The sequence below is a fragment of the Crocodylus siamensis genome, chromosome 1, assembly GCF_052110815.1.
Source record: "Crocodylus siamensis isolate JL-2025a chromosome 1, ASM5211081v1, whole genome shotgun sequence".
Lineage (NCBI taxonomy): Eukaryota > Metazoa > Chordata > Crocodylia > Crocodylidae > Crocodylus > Crocodylus siamensis.
The window spans coordinates 64,389,150-64,404,918 of record NC_143395.1 but is presented as its reverse complement, the minus strand read 5'-3'; the positions used below and the strand labels follow the sequence as shown (position 1 = coordinate 64,404,918).

General features: G+C 44.3%; 1 protein-coding gene across 4 annotated transcripts in view; it reads right to left on the bottom strand.

The window, feature by feature from the left end:
• Positions 1–4,159: 4,159 nt before the first annotated feature.
• Positions 4,160–15,769, bottom strand: part of BCKDHB (branched chain keto acid dehydrogenase E1 subunit beta) — a 311,484-nt gene continuing 299,874 nt past the window's right edge. For 3 of the 4 annotated variants that reach the window (XM_090035443.1, XM_090035474.1, XM_090035464.1), the window contains one exon: positions 4,512–15,567. The gene's annotated coding sequence lies outside the window, so the exon portion shown is untranslated. Of the gene's footprint in view, positions 4,487–4,511; positions 15,568–15,769 lie in introns of those variants that run through there. The other variant, XM_090035453.1, reaches the window with a different exon arrangement.

Genomic DNA, 15,769 nt, shown 5'->3' with positions numbered 1-15,769 from the left:
GAAGGTTAAAAGCTGAAGCCAATTTTGATTATGGAAGAGGAAGAGATTAGAAGTAAATTGATCAATTGATTGAATTGACAGGATGATTATTTTAAAATGTTACTTTCTTTTTAAATATTTAGGAGACTTATGATAGTTAATAATGAGTATATGTGACTCATTTGTCTTTGGATGTCCTGTGAAGTGATTTGGGGTTGTATATGCCTGTTTGGAACGTGTCTTCCCTTTCAGTCTATAATTACACACTTCTTTTCTGCTACACATCCCTATAATGGTATTCAACTTTGAACATAGATTAGATGGATACATACTGCCATCTAGGCAGGTTTTTGAGAGTGGCACATATTTTGGAGTGACACATTAAAAAAATTAACATCTTTCTGTCTTAGAGAGAAATAACTCTCTTACCTAAAATGGAGGAAAGGGAGAGAGAGATTTTCATTATAAAAAATTGCAGACTTTCACTGAAAATAGAGAGTTTGGGGAGAAAAATGAATTGTAAAACTAATATTAAGAATACATATTTTCTAATGATATTTTTATGGTGAAATACATAACCTTCACATTTTCACATTCAGAATATTAATAGGCAAAGCCCTAGGGAATTGTTATACATAGATGGCTATTCATTTTCATACTTACAATATGCTACCACCTGTGAAAACCAGGTATTAATACTATTAACAAACCTCACAACTTTGATTATGTGGTAACTTGTGTGCATTTTAAAGGTCTGTTTTGGTATATTCTTTTAGTACTATTTCAGAAAAGATCTATAGAAAACAACACAGTTGGTATCTTGACATACATTTTAGAGAGTAGATTACATCCTTTAGTGTAAGAGTGGGTTTAATTTAAAAAAAATCAGAAATAGTTTCAACCAAATAGAAAACATCATAGAAAATATGAAGTGCATCTATTTTCGGGGGTGGATCCAGAGTGGGTGCAGTGGCATGGCTGAAGCCCACTTTTGGACTGGACCATATCACAGGAGCCTCCAAGGACCTTTGAAAGTCCCTAGAGCAAGTGAGCATCTTCTTTCTCTTCCCTCTCCTGCTCAGAGGCATGCCCCCTTCCTGCCCCTCCCCCCCCATTCTTCCCCCACCTTTCCCAGCTATCCCTAGGGGTAGGGAAGCATCAGAGCTCTTCCTGCCCACTGCCTGGGGGCTGGGCTCAGTTGGGGGGTGCAGAGCAGCAGCAAGGATTGTAAGGGGTTCCCCTTCCCTGTGCCTGCTCCAGAACTGAGCAGGGTGAGGCAGGAGGTGGGGACTACTCTCCAGCTGCCCTGTTGCTGCTATCCCCTCCCCAACTGAGCACTGCTCTGGCTTGGCCCAGTTGGCTGTGGAGTTTCCTTGTCACCCCCCGCCCCAAAGTGTAGAAAGCAGCAATGGAAAGAAGGGGAACGTGGCGTGGGGGAAGTTAGCGGGGAGGAAGAGGAGGGGAAGGCATGTGCCTCTGAGCAGGAAGAAAGGAGGTTGGAGTTTCATCTGTTTTAGGAACTTTAAGAAGTCCCCAGAGGCTCCAGTGGCATGGTCTATCCAACTGGTGGGAACAAAGTAGCCTGGGAGCAGGAGGCACAGGTACCCCTGGAGTGCCAGTTGCCATGCCACACCCCTCCTTGAAAGAACCTGGATCTGCCCCTGTGTAGTTTAATATATCCAAAAAATAGCATTTATAAAATAACTTGGTTAATGGACTGTTATCTATATTGAGAATTAAAAGCAAGCTTACTTTTTCATACCTTTCAGTAGCTTCAACAAGATTCTGTAATGAAGATCTGTATTAAGAGTGCAATCTATTCATGAAATCAGATAGCAGAACTTGAAAAGTGGATATACTACCATAATCCATCTAAAGTTGTCAACATCCTTATAAACAGTGATGAATTAACCCTCAGCTCTGCTATGAAGCAAATGCTGTCCCATTTTACAGATAAAGAAAGCCATTACAGATTTGGTCTCCAAGTGCTGAACACCCAAAATAAGCATATGGTGACAGTGTTGCTCAGCATTGCTGAAAATAAGAATCACTGATATGCTGCATAAATATGAGTTTATTCCATTGTCCTTTAGCCTGGAATACATTCTAAACTAGTGGACAACGGAAGTCACATGGGGGACTTAAATGGCTAAACCTTACACTCATTAGAAAGCCCACTCAGAGCTATATTTTCACTGGGGTCATGTTTGCTTTCTTGTTGAACTTAACCCTATTCTCTCAATCATCCTGGAAAATCCTCTAAGTAGGTTACAAAAGAAAAGGACTTTTTGCCTTTAATGCATCATATAGTTTAAACACAAATCTCAGTGTTTAACCCCAAGTACTCTAAATTCCCTAAATAAAAGAAGAAATTCCACTTATGAGATGGTTGCATGAATTAAAAATAAAACTCAAAGTTTTAGCCTGAGAGCTCAAGCTGAAATTCACCCTAGGCTGAGGGCCAAGATACATTTAACATTGGTGGATCAGAGCTGATGCAGGAGGAATCTACTCTCCCAGGTGAGGAACACACATTACACAAACTGGTTTAAGTGATCAGAATCTGGTTTAAACTTATAACAGAACAGATATTCAGTGCACATAAACCAGTTCGAAAATGGCAGAAACTGGTTTGAGATAAACCTGGTTGAATGTAACCAGGCTTAACTGATTTGGGTCAAACCAGTCTATGCAATGTCTGTCCCAGACCCCTTGCTGGTTTAAGTTGAACCAGACACCCCCAGTATCCCGGCATGCTCTCTGGAATGGGCGGTGCTCTCTGCTCCACAGCAGAGCTACCCTGCCCCCCTTCTCCCTGGATGCAGCTACTTCAAAGACTTGCAGGCTACTCCTATCCACCTGCCCCCTCACCACTCCCTTCTAAACAGGAATTTCCCCTTCCCCTCTGCCTTACTGAGAGGTATCTGTGTATTACCCAACAGAACACATGCTGGCTCCAGCCTGTGCTGTGACAAAGGCAGAATCAACAGGTAGTTGGTAATGTCCCTCTGTTGTTTTCTTAATGGGGTGATAAACACTGAGTTGGGGGGTGATAAAGACTGTTATTAATTCCCTTCTGGGCTAATCAGAGCATCCTGCCAGGGCCTGACCACACTCCCCCTCAGCTCAGTACAGTGGAAGGAAAGGGAGGGCTGCTCTAGCACCCCCTGGCTTCTAGCCTGAGCTACTGCAGGCATGTGCCTGCATTTCTAGAATGAAAAGGGAATGTCTATCCACCTTCAGATTGCTTCAAGCTTTGCAGGTTAGACTAACCTGCAAAGATTGAATTAATTCAGGCTCAGGCTTTTTGAATGTCTGTCCCTAGCCCCAGACTTTGGAGCCATGGGCTGTTGTAGGAGGTTTGATAGCTCCTTAAGCACTCCCAAAATCAGGGACAAGATAAGAGAATTCTTACAAGAGATACTTATTTTTTTCTTTTGTTTCCTTAAGCTCTTCCCTAATCAGCAAACATTTTATATTCAGTTTGAAAGCGCTCAAGATATCTACAGAATCCAAACCCTTTCCACTCTTAGGTATGTCCAGTGCCCTCCAGGTTCAGTAGATTGATCTGATGTGGAGGCATTCTACAAAAAGGAAAGTGAGCATTGATAGATTTGATCACATTGAAAAGGCTTTTCTACACTTTTATGTTCCTATATGCTGCCCTAGTAGAAATGGCTCCTATATGCCTTTTTCTTCTGCTACTGATGCCAGACTTCCCCTTCTCCCTCCCTTTTTTAAAAGGGATATTTAACAGTTTTTAACAGTCCACCAAAGAATATATCCTAGATTTAGAGAAAACAACTGAATTAAAACATAAAGGCAACCAAAATGAAGAGTTAGCAATGCACCCCCCCCCCCCACCAGCTACCCAACCATACAGGACATGAACAAAATCTCCCTCTCCCCAAAAGATAAAACTTTTAATCAGTTTGGAAGTCAGAGAAGAGGATTTTAGGATAGTCTTAATGGAGACCACCCAAATAATGAAAAATAGTCAGTAATAACATTGGTCAGGGACTCAGTCAAATGTCAGCATCTGCACAACTGCTGCCAGTGCTAGTCTGACCCAAACATATTAGTTTTGCTGCTCAAACATTATTTTATTTCAAACATATAGTCACCAATTAAAGAATTCTTTGGATTTTTCCCAAAACAGAAAAAGGAAACAGGAGATGGCTTGAGCACAATATGTTTTATTGAATAGAATCCCACATCTAATATTTACACAGTGAAGTAATTTGAAGATGTGTCCTAGCAAAGCACTGAAGTCGGTAAAGTTCATACTGCAGCTGAATTATTTTTAAATACATCTGAGTCTATTTATTACAGCAATCACCTGTCTGTCATTGATTTCATAATTTGAGCTTTTGAAGATTAGCCAAGGTGAGCATTCACAATGGTTGACTTTACAGAAAGCAATCTGCTATGGGACTTCCAGGACAAACAGAGCTGAGTAGATGCCAAAAGCTCTGAAGAAGACTTTTGAATGCAATCATTCTCCCATCTGTGAAGTAGAAAAATAATATATATGATAGACATTAAAAGCAATATTTGTAACTTAAATACGTATCTCCCAGCAATACAATCTTTTTTTTTTTCATTTCACACATAATGCTTCCTACAGGATATAAAAGATTGTTTCCTTTACCACATATCATGTATAAATTTTGATTAAACCCATTTCTAACTCATTGGTGACGGGTGACTTCCTAAAACTAACACACTCAAGATGTTTTATTTTAATTTATGTCTGTCATTTAGTTCCATAGTAAATGCTTTCCTGGTACATTTAACTTTATTTTTGCTTTATTGTAATCCTGGGTAAATTCAAGAAAATGTAATGGGTTTACGTTTATGTGATGAATACAGTTTTATATGCAAGAATATTCATTAAAATACTAAAAGGGTGGAAAAGTCAATCCCTGAGAAATTAGATAATGACAGAATAAATATCACCCAGGCAACATTAACAAGGGTTTGTCCATCTGTGGTCTTGAACCTGGGGCTACAGCCTGCCTGGCACAGCTGTTCCTTCTGGTCTGCCACCTCCTCAATAGTACACTGGGGCCAACTTACGTGGCCAGAACCCTCCCTGTGGGCCTGACCACTTCCTGCTACCAGAGTGCTCGGCCAGGGCCAGTTGTCCCTTCACCCTTTCCAATATAAACCTCTGACCTGAAAGAGGAACTGTCTAGGCAACAAGGCTCAACCTTGAACCTAGGCTGCTACTCCCTTGGCTTGCACCAACTGCTATTGGATAACTGACAAATTATCTGAACCTGGCCTGGCTTGCCCACTGACCCCAAGTGTGGCCTGACTCTTTGATTCCCTGATCCAACTTGTTTGATCTCTTAGACACCTGACCTGGCCTCCTGACCCCATGCTCTGCCTACTCCTCTGGATCTTTGACTTCATTTCCCAGACAGATTTCCTGCCTGGCTACCCTACAGTTGGATTCTGCATGCTCCCTTCAGATTTTGGCTGTCTCTTCCAAGTCTGGATGACCCCCAGACCTGGCCACGCATTCCCATATGTTTTATAATATAGTTTTGTACAACATTGAAAAGATACACAGCATTAAGTTATTTGGTCCCATTCAGGTGCCTGAAACCGAAGACACTATCCTTCCCTTCCTTTTAATCTTCTGCCTTTTCACTCTCCATCCTCTGTTCTGATCAAAAAGATTTCTTGTAGGACCCCACCCCCCCAGTACAGAATCATGTCTCTGAGGACTATTATGACCAAATTCTATTCCACCTATTGGGCAGAGCTAAGGGGACTTAGGCACCCAAGAATGAACCTTTTTTCATCCTATTCAATTCAATAACATGCCTTTATCTTTTCTTTCAGACTGAATAAAGCAGCTAGGAGGAGGACTCTCTCACCTTTTGCATTAATTGTTTTTCAAGGACTTAAGCATATGGGCCCTTAAGTTCATTTACATGTCTAATGGGTGGATTAGTATCTGGCCTTAATGCAATATTTTGCGTATAATTTCCTAGTCTTTTTAAAAGTAAATTCCATTATTTGGTTCATATTGACAATACCTAGATCAGCAACAAGGTTTGAGTCAAAGGCAATACAGGTTTTTATCAACTATCCTAAAGGAACAGCAGTAGTAGGTTCCTATGCAAAAGCTTGTGCTCTCTCTACATAACTTATTTAGTTAGTTTATGCCAAGATGCATATAGACACTGCTTTTCAACTGATTTCAGATGAACAAGACCAACTACCTCTCTATGTGGATCAGCCATTCGTAGTAGGTGCAACACATACTTTGCCAGTGACTTACATAACTTTTAGCTAATGAAAGGCAGGGTCTGAGAATGGAAATTCCTGTGTTTTATTCCAGGCTCCAAAGAGAAGTGTATTTTAGTGGATTACCTCCAGACCAAATTTCAAACTCCACTCTCATTGAGGTATGAGGTAATGTTAGAGTGGTTGCAGGAAAAAATACTGGCAAATCTGCCAGTTTCTCCCTTACTTCTTCCTCAGAAAGGGGAGTTCTGCTGAAGCTTTAAAAAAAAAGTCTGCCTGAAGAACAGGAAGCAGATTAAATTTGATCCTGAATGGCTTAAAATTGGAAAAAAATATAAATGTCAAGGGACTTAAAATGGAAAGTACTAAGTAACATAAGATAAATAGATATGGCTAATAAAGAGACTTTAACTCGGGAGCCAGAAGCAGTGGGGAGAGGAGGAATCCAGGCACACATGTGTCCTGCACGCATGTGTGCCCCCTTACCAGACCCGAGGCAGAGGCGGATGCAGCAGCAGCTGATCCCCCTAAGGTAAGTGGGCAGAGGGACTGGACGCAGCTGACCTGGATCCAGAGGGGAAGCCCCCCGGATCCCTCTTAGCTGAGCCAGTAGGGACTGCACTCTTGAGCCGCACCAGGCAAACAGAGCGTGCAAACCAGCATTTGTGTTGGCGTCCGCACCGGCAGGCGAGCAGGAAGGGCCAGGAGGGAGACTCCTACTAGGGCAGGGTGCAGGCACTGCACTAAGCTAAAAACAAGCTGCAACTCCTATCATGGTGTTGACATGGAGTGCTGCCAGGGCCCCTGCCCAGGAGGAGCAGCCTACCCGAGGCTTGTCTGAGGCCTCCACCCAGACAGAGCTGATGGGGGAGCTGGTGTCCCCCCACTCCCTGGCCTCCAGAGGCTGCCCAGCAAGGCCTGGGGGGGCAGGGATTGGGGACCCCCACACCTGTCCTGCAGGCGCCCACACTAGGGCCCTGGAGGCACCAGTGAGGCAGCTCCAGGAAGAGCTTAGCAGGCTGAGGGGAATAAGGGAGGTGGAAGAAGAAATTGACAACTATTTCCTTTCCCTGCAGGGCCACACACCCAAAGAAGAAGCACCTCAGGAAGTGCTCTCCACTGCAGAGTGGAAAACTGTCACCTCCAGAACCAGGGCTGCTCATAACACAGCAGTGCCAGTTCTTCCAGTCTGGCTGGAGAACAGGTACGAGGTCCTGGCAACACTGGAGGAGGAGGAGGGAGAAGAAGCAACCGGAGAGGAGACAACTCCACTCTCCATGTTCTGAACAGGCCAAAGGAGCTAAGTAGTCCAGGTTAAGAAAGCATCGAGTGATCAACATAGGCGACTCCATTCTGAGAGGTACAGAGGGCCCCATCTGTCACCAGGACCCCTCAACAAGCGAGATCTACTGCCTACCCAGAGCAAAGATTCATGATTTGACGGGGATGATCCAGGCCGTGATCCAGCCCACCGATTACTAACCCATGGTCCTAATCCATGTGGGTACTAACGATGTGGCCAGGAGAAGCCTTGATCACCTGATGGCAGACTACCATGCTCTGGGGGGCGTGCTGAAGGAGATATGTGCACAGGTTGTATTGCCTTCTGTTCTACCAGTGAGAGGACATAGAAGATGGCATGAAACATGCATTGCAGAGACCAACTGGCGGCTTTGGGAATGGTGTCTTGAGGTGGGCTTTGGCTTCCTTGACAACGACCCACACATCACAATAAGAGACATGCTCAGGTGGGATGGGCTCCACCTTTCCCCTAAAGGTAAGCATGTGTTTTCTTCTAAGTTGGCGGATCTCCTCCAGCGGGCTTTAAACTAGGCTCATCGGGGGAAGGGGAAGACGAGGGAGGAGGAAGCCTTGGACTGCTAAACCAAGCAGCACCCACAAGTACAGCCCAGTCTAGACTGACAAGTGGAACATATGCACCGGTAAGTGACAGGGGTCAGGGTAATGCTGTGATTAGGGGGCCAGTGCACATATCCACAGGAGGCCTCAAATGCCTCTACACAAATGCTCGTAGTATGGGAAAAAAAGCAGGAGGAACTTACCCTCCTTCTAGCTGACACTAACCCAGACATAGTGGGGCTCAGTGAAACGTGGTGGGACCCAAAGCATGACTGGGTGGTGAATGTCAAGGGCTATAGGCTGTACAGGAGGCAGAGGACAGGGAGGAAAGGCGGGGGTGTAGCGCTCTACATCAAGGAGGAATAAACATCCTCATCAGGTAGCACAGAGTCAGAGGAAGCGCACACTGAAGTGCTCTGGGTTAGAATACAAGGCAGTCGAGAGGAAAGAGACCTAACGGTGGGGGTCTACTACTGACCACCCAACCAAGGGGAAGAACTAGACCAGGAATTCTTAAGTCAGCTCACGGAGGTAGCGAAGTCAAAGGATGTGGTCGTCATGGGGGACCTGAACTTTCCAGACACCTGCTGGGAAGAGCAGTCAGCCAGGTCTGACCGCTCACATAGGTTCCTATCCAGAATGCAGGACCTCCATCTAACCCAGGAGGTGCACAGCCCCACCAGGGGAGACGCCTTGTTGCACCTGGTGCTGGCCATGGGTGACAACCTGGTGAGGGGGTTGCGGGTGCTCGACCACCTGGGCGACAGCAATCGTTGCCTGCTGGAATTCACCATCCAGCACAAGGTGGCAAAGGCCTGCAGCAGCTCTAGATTTCAGGAGGGTGGACTTCAATGAGCTAAGGAGAATAGTCGGGAAAGCACTGAGGTCCCAGAGGGGAGGGGAGCTAGGTGTCCAAGAAGAGTTGCTCCTTAAGGAGACGATCCTCCAAGCCCAAAGGCAGATAATCCCAACACAGATCAAAGGGAGCAGGCTCACCAAAAGCATCCACGAATGTCTTCTAGCTAAAAAGGAGGCGTACACCCAGTGGAAGGGAGGGGCCATCACCAGGGAGGATTATACTGCGGTTTTTCAGGGATGCAGGTGGGCAGTCAGGAAGGCCAAGGCAGAGATGGAACTGGGACTTGTTTCCCAGATCAAGGACAACAAGAAGTCCTTTTTTAAATATACAGGGGGCAAAAAGAAGGTACTGGGTAACGTGGGGTCCCTGCAAGACATGCTAGGAAATCTGGTCGTCACACCAGATGACAAAGCTAAACTATTTAACGACTTCTTTGCCTCCATTTTCCTCAGCAGGGACCAGATCACCCCCCCCCCACCAGGCCCTCCTCAGGCCCTAGGGGAGGCGCACCTAGGCCATGGGTCAGTGAGAATCTAGTCAGGGAACTTCTGGAGGGACTGGATGTATTTAAATCAGCTGGTCCGGATGATCTTCACCCCAGAGTGCTGAGGGAATTAGCTAAGGTCATTGCGGGACCCCAGCACAGCTTTACGAGCACTCGTGGTGCTCTGGTGTGGTGCCAGGGGACTGGAAGAGGGTCAATGTGGTTCCCATCTTCAAAAAAGGGAGGGGGGAGGAGGACCTGGGGATCTATAGGCCAGTTAGTCTTACCTCGATCCTGGGTAAGCTTTTTGAGAGAATTATTCTGGCACATGTCCACGAGGTGCCAGCAGGGGAGATTATGCTTAGGGGCAACCAACACAGGTTCATTAGAGGCAGGTCCTGTCAGACCAACCTAGTGGCCTTCTATGACCAGGTCACCAAATCCTTAGATTTAGGAGTAGCAGTGGATGTAGTCTTTCTGGACTTTCAGAAGGCCTTCAACACTGTCTCTCACCCTGTTCTCATTAAGAAATTGGGGGACTGTGGTGTCAACACCAACACAGTCAAATGGGTCGCCAACTGGATGGAGGGCCGCACCCAGAGAGTGATGGTGGATGGGTCATTTTCGAGCTGGAGGGATGTGGGCAGTGGGGTTCCACAGGTTTTGGTCCTCAGGCCCACACTGTTCAAAATCTTCATCAGTGACTTGGACAAGCACCCTGTTCAAATTTGCTGATGACACTAAGATGTGGGGAGAAGTGGGCACGTTAGAAGGAAGGAATAGGCTACAATCAAACCTAGACAGGTTACAGGGGTGGGTGGATGAGAATAGGATGGGATTCAACACTAACAAGTGCAAGGTGATGCACCTGGGGAGGAAGAACCAGCACCATACCTACAGGCTGGGGAACTCCCTTCTCATCAGTGCAGAGGCAGAAAAGGATTTTGGAGTCATCATTGATGTCAAGATGAATATGGGCCGGCGGTGTGGGGATGCAGTCAGGAAGGCCAACCATACCTTGTTGTGCACCCACAGATGCATCTCAAGCAGGTCCAAGGAGGTGATCCTCCCCCTCTATGCGGCACTGGTCAGGCCGCAGCTCAAGTACTGCATCTAGTTCTGGGCGCTGCACTTCAAGAGGGATGTGGACAACATGGAGAGGGTCCAGAGGAGGGCCACTCGCATGATCGGGGGCAGCAGGGCAGGCCCTATGAGGAGAGGCTACGGGACCTGAACCTGTTCAGCCTCCACAAGAGAAGGCTGAGGGGGGATATAGGGGTCTGTTACAAACTGGTCAGAGGGGACCAGCAGGCATTGGGGGAGTCCCTGTTTCCCCGAGCACTACCAGCAGTGACTAGAAATAACGGTCACAAGCTGGCAGAGGGTAAATTCAGATTAGACATCAAGAGGCGCTACTTCACTGTCAGGGGTGGCTCGGATCTGGAATCGACTTCCAAGCAAAGTGGTGCTGGCTCCTACCCTGGGGGTCTTTAAGACAAGGCTTGACAATCACCTTGCTGGGGTTGTTTGACCCCAGTACTCTTTCCTGCCATGGCAGGGGGTCAGACTTGATCATCTGCTCAGGTCCCTTCCAACCCTACTAACTGTGAAACTATGAATTATACCATGTACAGACAAACTGCAACAGACAAATATTAACTCATACAGGTGCATCTCCATTGGGGATGCAAAAATTAGCAACAGGCCGAAATATATAGTCAGAATTGCAGAACACAGAGTTTCATAGGGCCAGAGGGAAGTAATTTGGCCATTTGTCATTCTTATGGTACAACTGCTTCTGATTTTTTTTTTTTTGTCACAGCAGGGTATTTTATATAATGTGTTGGATGTTTTATGAACAGTGAGGAACCATACCAGTTATATAGGAAATATATATGCATGTTACTTTCACCGCCTCTTTCCATTTTGATTGCTTTCCTAGTAGAAAGAGTTATTTGGAGCACAGCTGCATACCAGGAAGCTAACATTATATAGAGCTAGCAAGCTGAATAGTATCTTGCATAATGCAAACTCCCCAGAAAGCCAGAAGCTGTTAGATGTTTTAACTCGGTTACGTGAAGATGTTACTTCTACTATCTCTTACGTGTCATACAACATTACAGAATCAGCTTTGTCTATGAACAGGAAAATCATGAGCACTGCCAGCCTCAAGGAAGATAACTCTCTATGTGTGATATTGTTGGGGAATACACAACCCAGTCAAAAAGATGTGCAGTAAGACAAAGGCACAGCTTATAAAAATGTGTGATTCAATTTCCAGCACAGGGCTCCTGACAAGGCTTTAGCACAATCCTGCAAGCAAATTCAGGTGTTTGTTCAGAGCTTCAGTGCACGCTGGGTATACTTGCACAGACCCAGAGGTAGCACTAGTTTTCTGGATATTTCTCTACAAAACACAGAGAAGTACTATTTTAGCAAGAAATGCTGAACCCCATGAAGGGTTAGAAAGAGATTTACTTTTCATTCCTTATATTTGTATTCCTATTAAGAAAAAACTAATTACAGAAACAAAGCAGTCTTCAAATACTTGAAGGGCTGCTGTAAAGAAGAGGGAAAGCACCTTTTCTTTCTTGCTGCAGAAAGTAGGACACAGACCAATACCTTGAAGTTGCAGCAAAGTACGTTCAGACTGGATAGCAGGAAAAACTTCTTCACAGTTAGAACAGTGAGGCAGTGGAATAGACTGCCTAGGGAAGTTGTGGACTCTCCATCACTGAACGCATTAAAGAAGATGCTGGACAGCCACTGGTTGGGGATGAGAGAGGCATGGGTATGCCTATGTTTTACCATGAGTATCCCATGCTTCTGGGCTTCGTGGGTTGCGTACTCTGCTACATGTGTCAGGGTGTTCTTAAGTCTTCCTCAGAGGCATTGGGTACTGGCTGCAGCTAAGGCTAGGGATTTTGACTAGCGTGTGCCAATGCTCCTGCTGGGACCAAGCTGGAGGTTCTTCATTAGGGGGTCTTGCCCCTTTGCTCAGTGTAATTCTGATCACTAGATTTGGAATCAGGAAGGAATTTTACCCCATCCTCAGATTGGCATGGATTGTGGGGGTTTTGTCTTCTTCTGTAATGTGGGGTCTGGTTCTCTACTTGGGGCTTCTTGAGCGTATATTAACAACCTTTTATAGAAGCAGGACATTGGTTGCTATGGTTCATCTGCTTAGAGTATGGATTTTTATAGGATGGTCTGGATAGGAATGATCCTGCCTCAGGCAAAGAGTTGTACTACATAACCTCTGAAGGTCCCTTCCAGTCCTTTCCCTACTAGGAAAATACACCACAGAGGGCTATATTACAGTTGAGTCTGCCACAGTTCATAGTCTGCTTTAAAGTAAAGGATGCAACAAGTTTCCAGTAAAGTTCTTTATTAAATGGAGAAAACAAGAAAAGTGCTGGCTGTACAGGTAGATCTTGTTCTAACAGAGGTGGCATGAAACACAAACAAAGCAAGTGACTAACTTAAACCCTGCCAGCTACCTCTAGTCCCACAGCTCAGAGGCCAGCCTTAAGTTCTTCTCTGGCACTGAGAATACCTTAATACCCTTGAGTCTACCCAACAGGATGAAAAAGAGGAGACAACTTGAGGCTAGGTTTTCCTCCTTTCCAGCCATATGGCTCTGCTTAAAGCCCCACAACTTGTAAGGCCATCTCTGGTATTTGAGATACTAATTCTCCAAGCTTCCTGCACATGAATGGGTTTGGAACATAGCAACCTTTAAATTCTTGGCCAAAAAAGTACCTTAGTAATGAGTGATACTGAATATAAAAGTCAGAAAATGCTAAAATGGTCTTTTCTTTTTCATAGAAATATAGATATGAATACATTGTTGGCATGTTTGAACTCTGCAGAGTAGGCAGCTGAATGGGGATCTATTATAACTACTGCTTTTTGACAAGTAGATTAGAGTAATTTTTAAAAATATTTACTTAAAAAGGAAATACTAGTGCCAAGTGGACTTAAAAGCACCAGTAACAGTAATTCAATGCAAACTGCATAAACTGGAATTGTAATATACATTTTTTTTTAAAGATACCAAAGCAATTATTTAATGCAACACAAAAAACAATAATAAAATATTCCCAAATAATTCTTTGAGGTGTGTGAGCAAGGGTATCTAACATGGCTATAGTATTTAGCACAGATTAACCAAATCTAGGTATATATGACAATACAGAATGTCAGAGATAGTGGACACCTTCTCACACTCACACACACACACACACACACACTCACTCTAGATGCCAGCTCTGACTTGTGCTAATTAGCACACATTGAAGCCGATTTGATTAATTGATTAATTGAGTCTGCTGGAGCTAAGTAGCATACTCCAGCAGCGTTGGTGCTAATTAGCATGCGCCAGCAGCCTTGCTTTCACGTGTATTTAGTGTCCTTACATTTCAAAATGGTGGCGGGGGGGCTTTAACAAAAGCTTGTTCCATGAGCTTTAAAGCACCCCTGCTGTCATTTTGAAGTGTGGGATGCTGAATACATGAGATGCTGCAAGCGATTTAATTAAAGCGGCTCCTAAAAGCCACTTTAATTAAAGTGCTACCCCTTCCCTCTCTCCATAGGGCACGTATAGTTGCCCAGTGGTTTGAAACTGTACACTGAGAATTTCCAGCAATTACTCCTGAAATCTCCCTCTCTCGTTCCTTCATACGTAGTCTAACCAAGCTGAAGAAGTGACCCGGTCCTCCAAAATTTCTTCTAACAAAATGTCCAACAGAAAGTCTAGGATTTTGGACTTCACAACCTGCAGGCTCCTAAGATCAGCTAGAAAGCAGAGCCATCCTGTGCCTCCTGGCTCTCCCTTGCTCAATGGCTTTCTCCCTGAAAACTGAAGACAGACCTATGCAAAAACTAACTCAGATTCTGTCTGTATGGCTTTTGCAAAAACTCCAGATTGATTTCCAGTGTGGAACAGCAGCATGTGTAAATGTTAATCTCTGTCTCATAGCCAATCTCCTTGCTACATTCAGACAGCCTGAGAGAAAGCTTGCTTGAAGCCAGGTGGATTTATCAAATTACAGTGGTGCCAAATAAAGCAAAGAGCTCATTTAACAGGTTTAGTTCAATCCAGGTAAGAGCAAGGGACTGTTTCATATCAATTGTCATGAAAAAGGTAGTGTTTCCCCTTCAAATATGACACAGCTCAAGGAACACAGTATTTCTTCATGTTTAAGTATTGAGACATACTGAGAGTTTCAATACGTGCATTTATGCTGGTTTAAATTTATTGCGCAGTAAATTGGAACAGGCCAGCATCTACACGTGCAGGTGTTAAAGCACATTAATGCTGTGTGTAGATTGACTTGGGACTAAATTTCAATCCAGTCATTTGTAGCTATGATTCTTTTCAGGACTCTGACTTTTCCTTCTGAATTTTAATTTCTCCCCTTCCATCCTAGAAACCCTTGCTCCAGAAAATACAGTTCCATTTAAACACTCCATATTTACTAAACCCCACTTGCAACTCAGTGGTACCTGAAATAATACCCGTGCATATTTACTGTGCAGAAAAGGCACACATCTACACATGAATGCCTGTAATGCACAGTAAATATGGTGACTTATGCTGACCTGAGCGTAAGTTTCACATCTGCATCACTGATATCTAAGTTTAGTCACAAACAGCCCACAGACACAGTGTTAGTGCATAGTAAGGAACTGACTTGTGCATTATTGCACAGTAACTAACTGGGCATAAATTTGATACCTGCATGGTGCAGGCATCAAATTCACATTCAAGTCAACATAAATCACTATATTTACTGCATTATTTTCTGGAGCAAGGGTCTCCAGGAAAGAAGGGGAGAGATTAACATTCAGAAGGAAAAGTCAGAGTCCTGAAAAGAACCATTTCTACAAATGACTGGGTTGAACAAAGAGACATTGGTCACATAAGGCATCATACACATTCAAAAGAAAACTGCAAATGAGACTATGACACCGTTGAAGAATGGGCATTAGCAGCTGTTCCAAGCATCAAGGCCTTTGCTATTGGAACAGTACAATACAAATACATGCCACTTAAAAAAACTGTGTGCTTATAAGAATTTCCAAACAGCAGAAATCTCAGCAGGTGGTTGGGCCGAAGTACCTGGAAAAGATTATAATGCAAATTTAATATCTGCCTATTATTTTGAAAGTAAATGTTAAATGACAAGCTTATCAATGTCTTTCAACTGTGCAATAAGACTGAAGTCTCATATCTTCAATATACTGTTGTATATTTGGTGTCATATCCTGCAAACAGCCAAGTTCCTTCTACTCTACTTACAGTTTAAATGAGTTGAGACTGA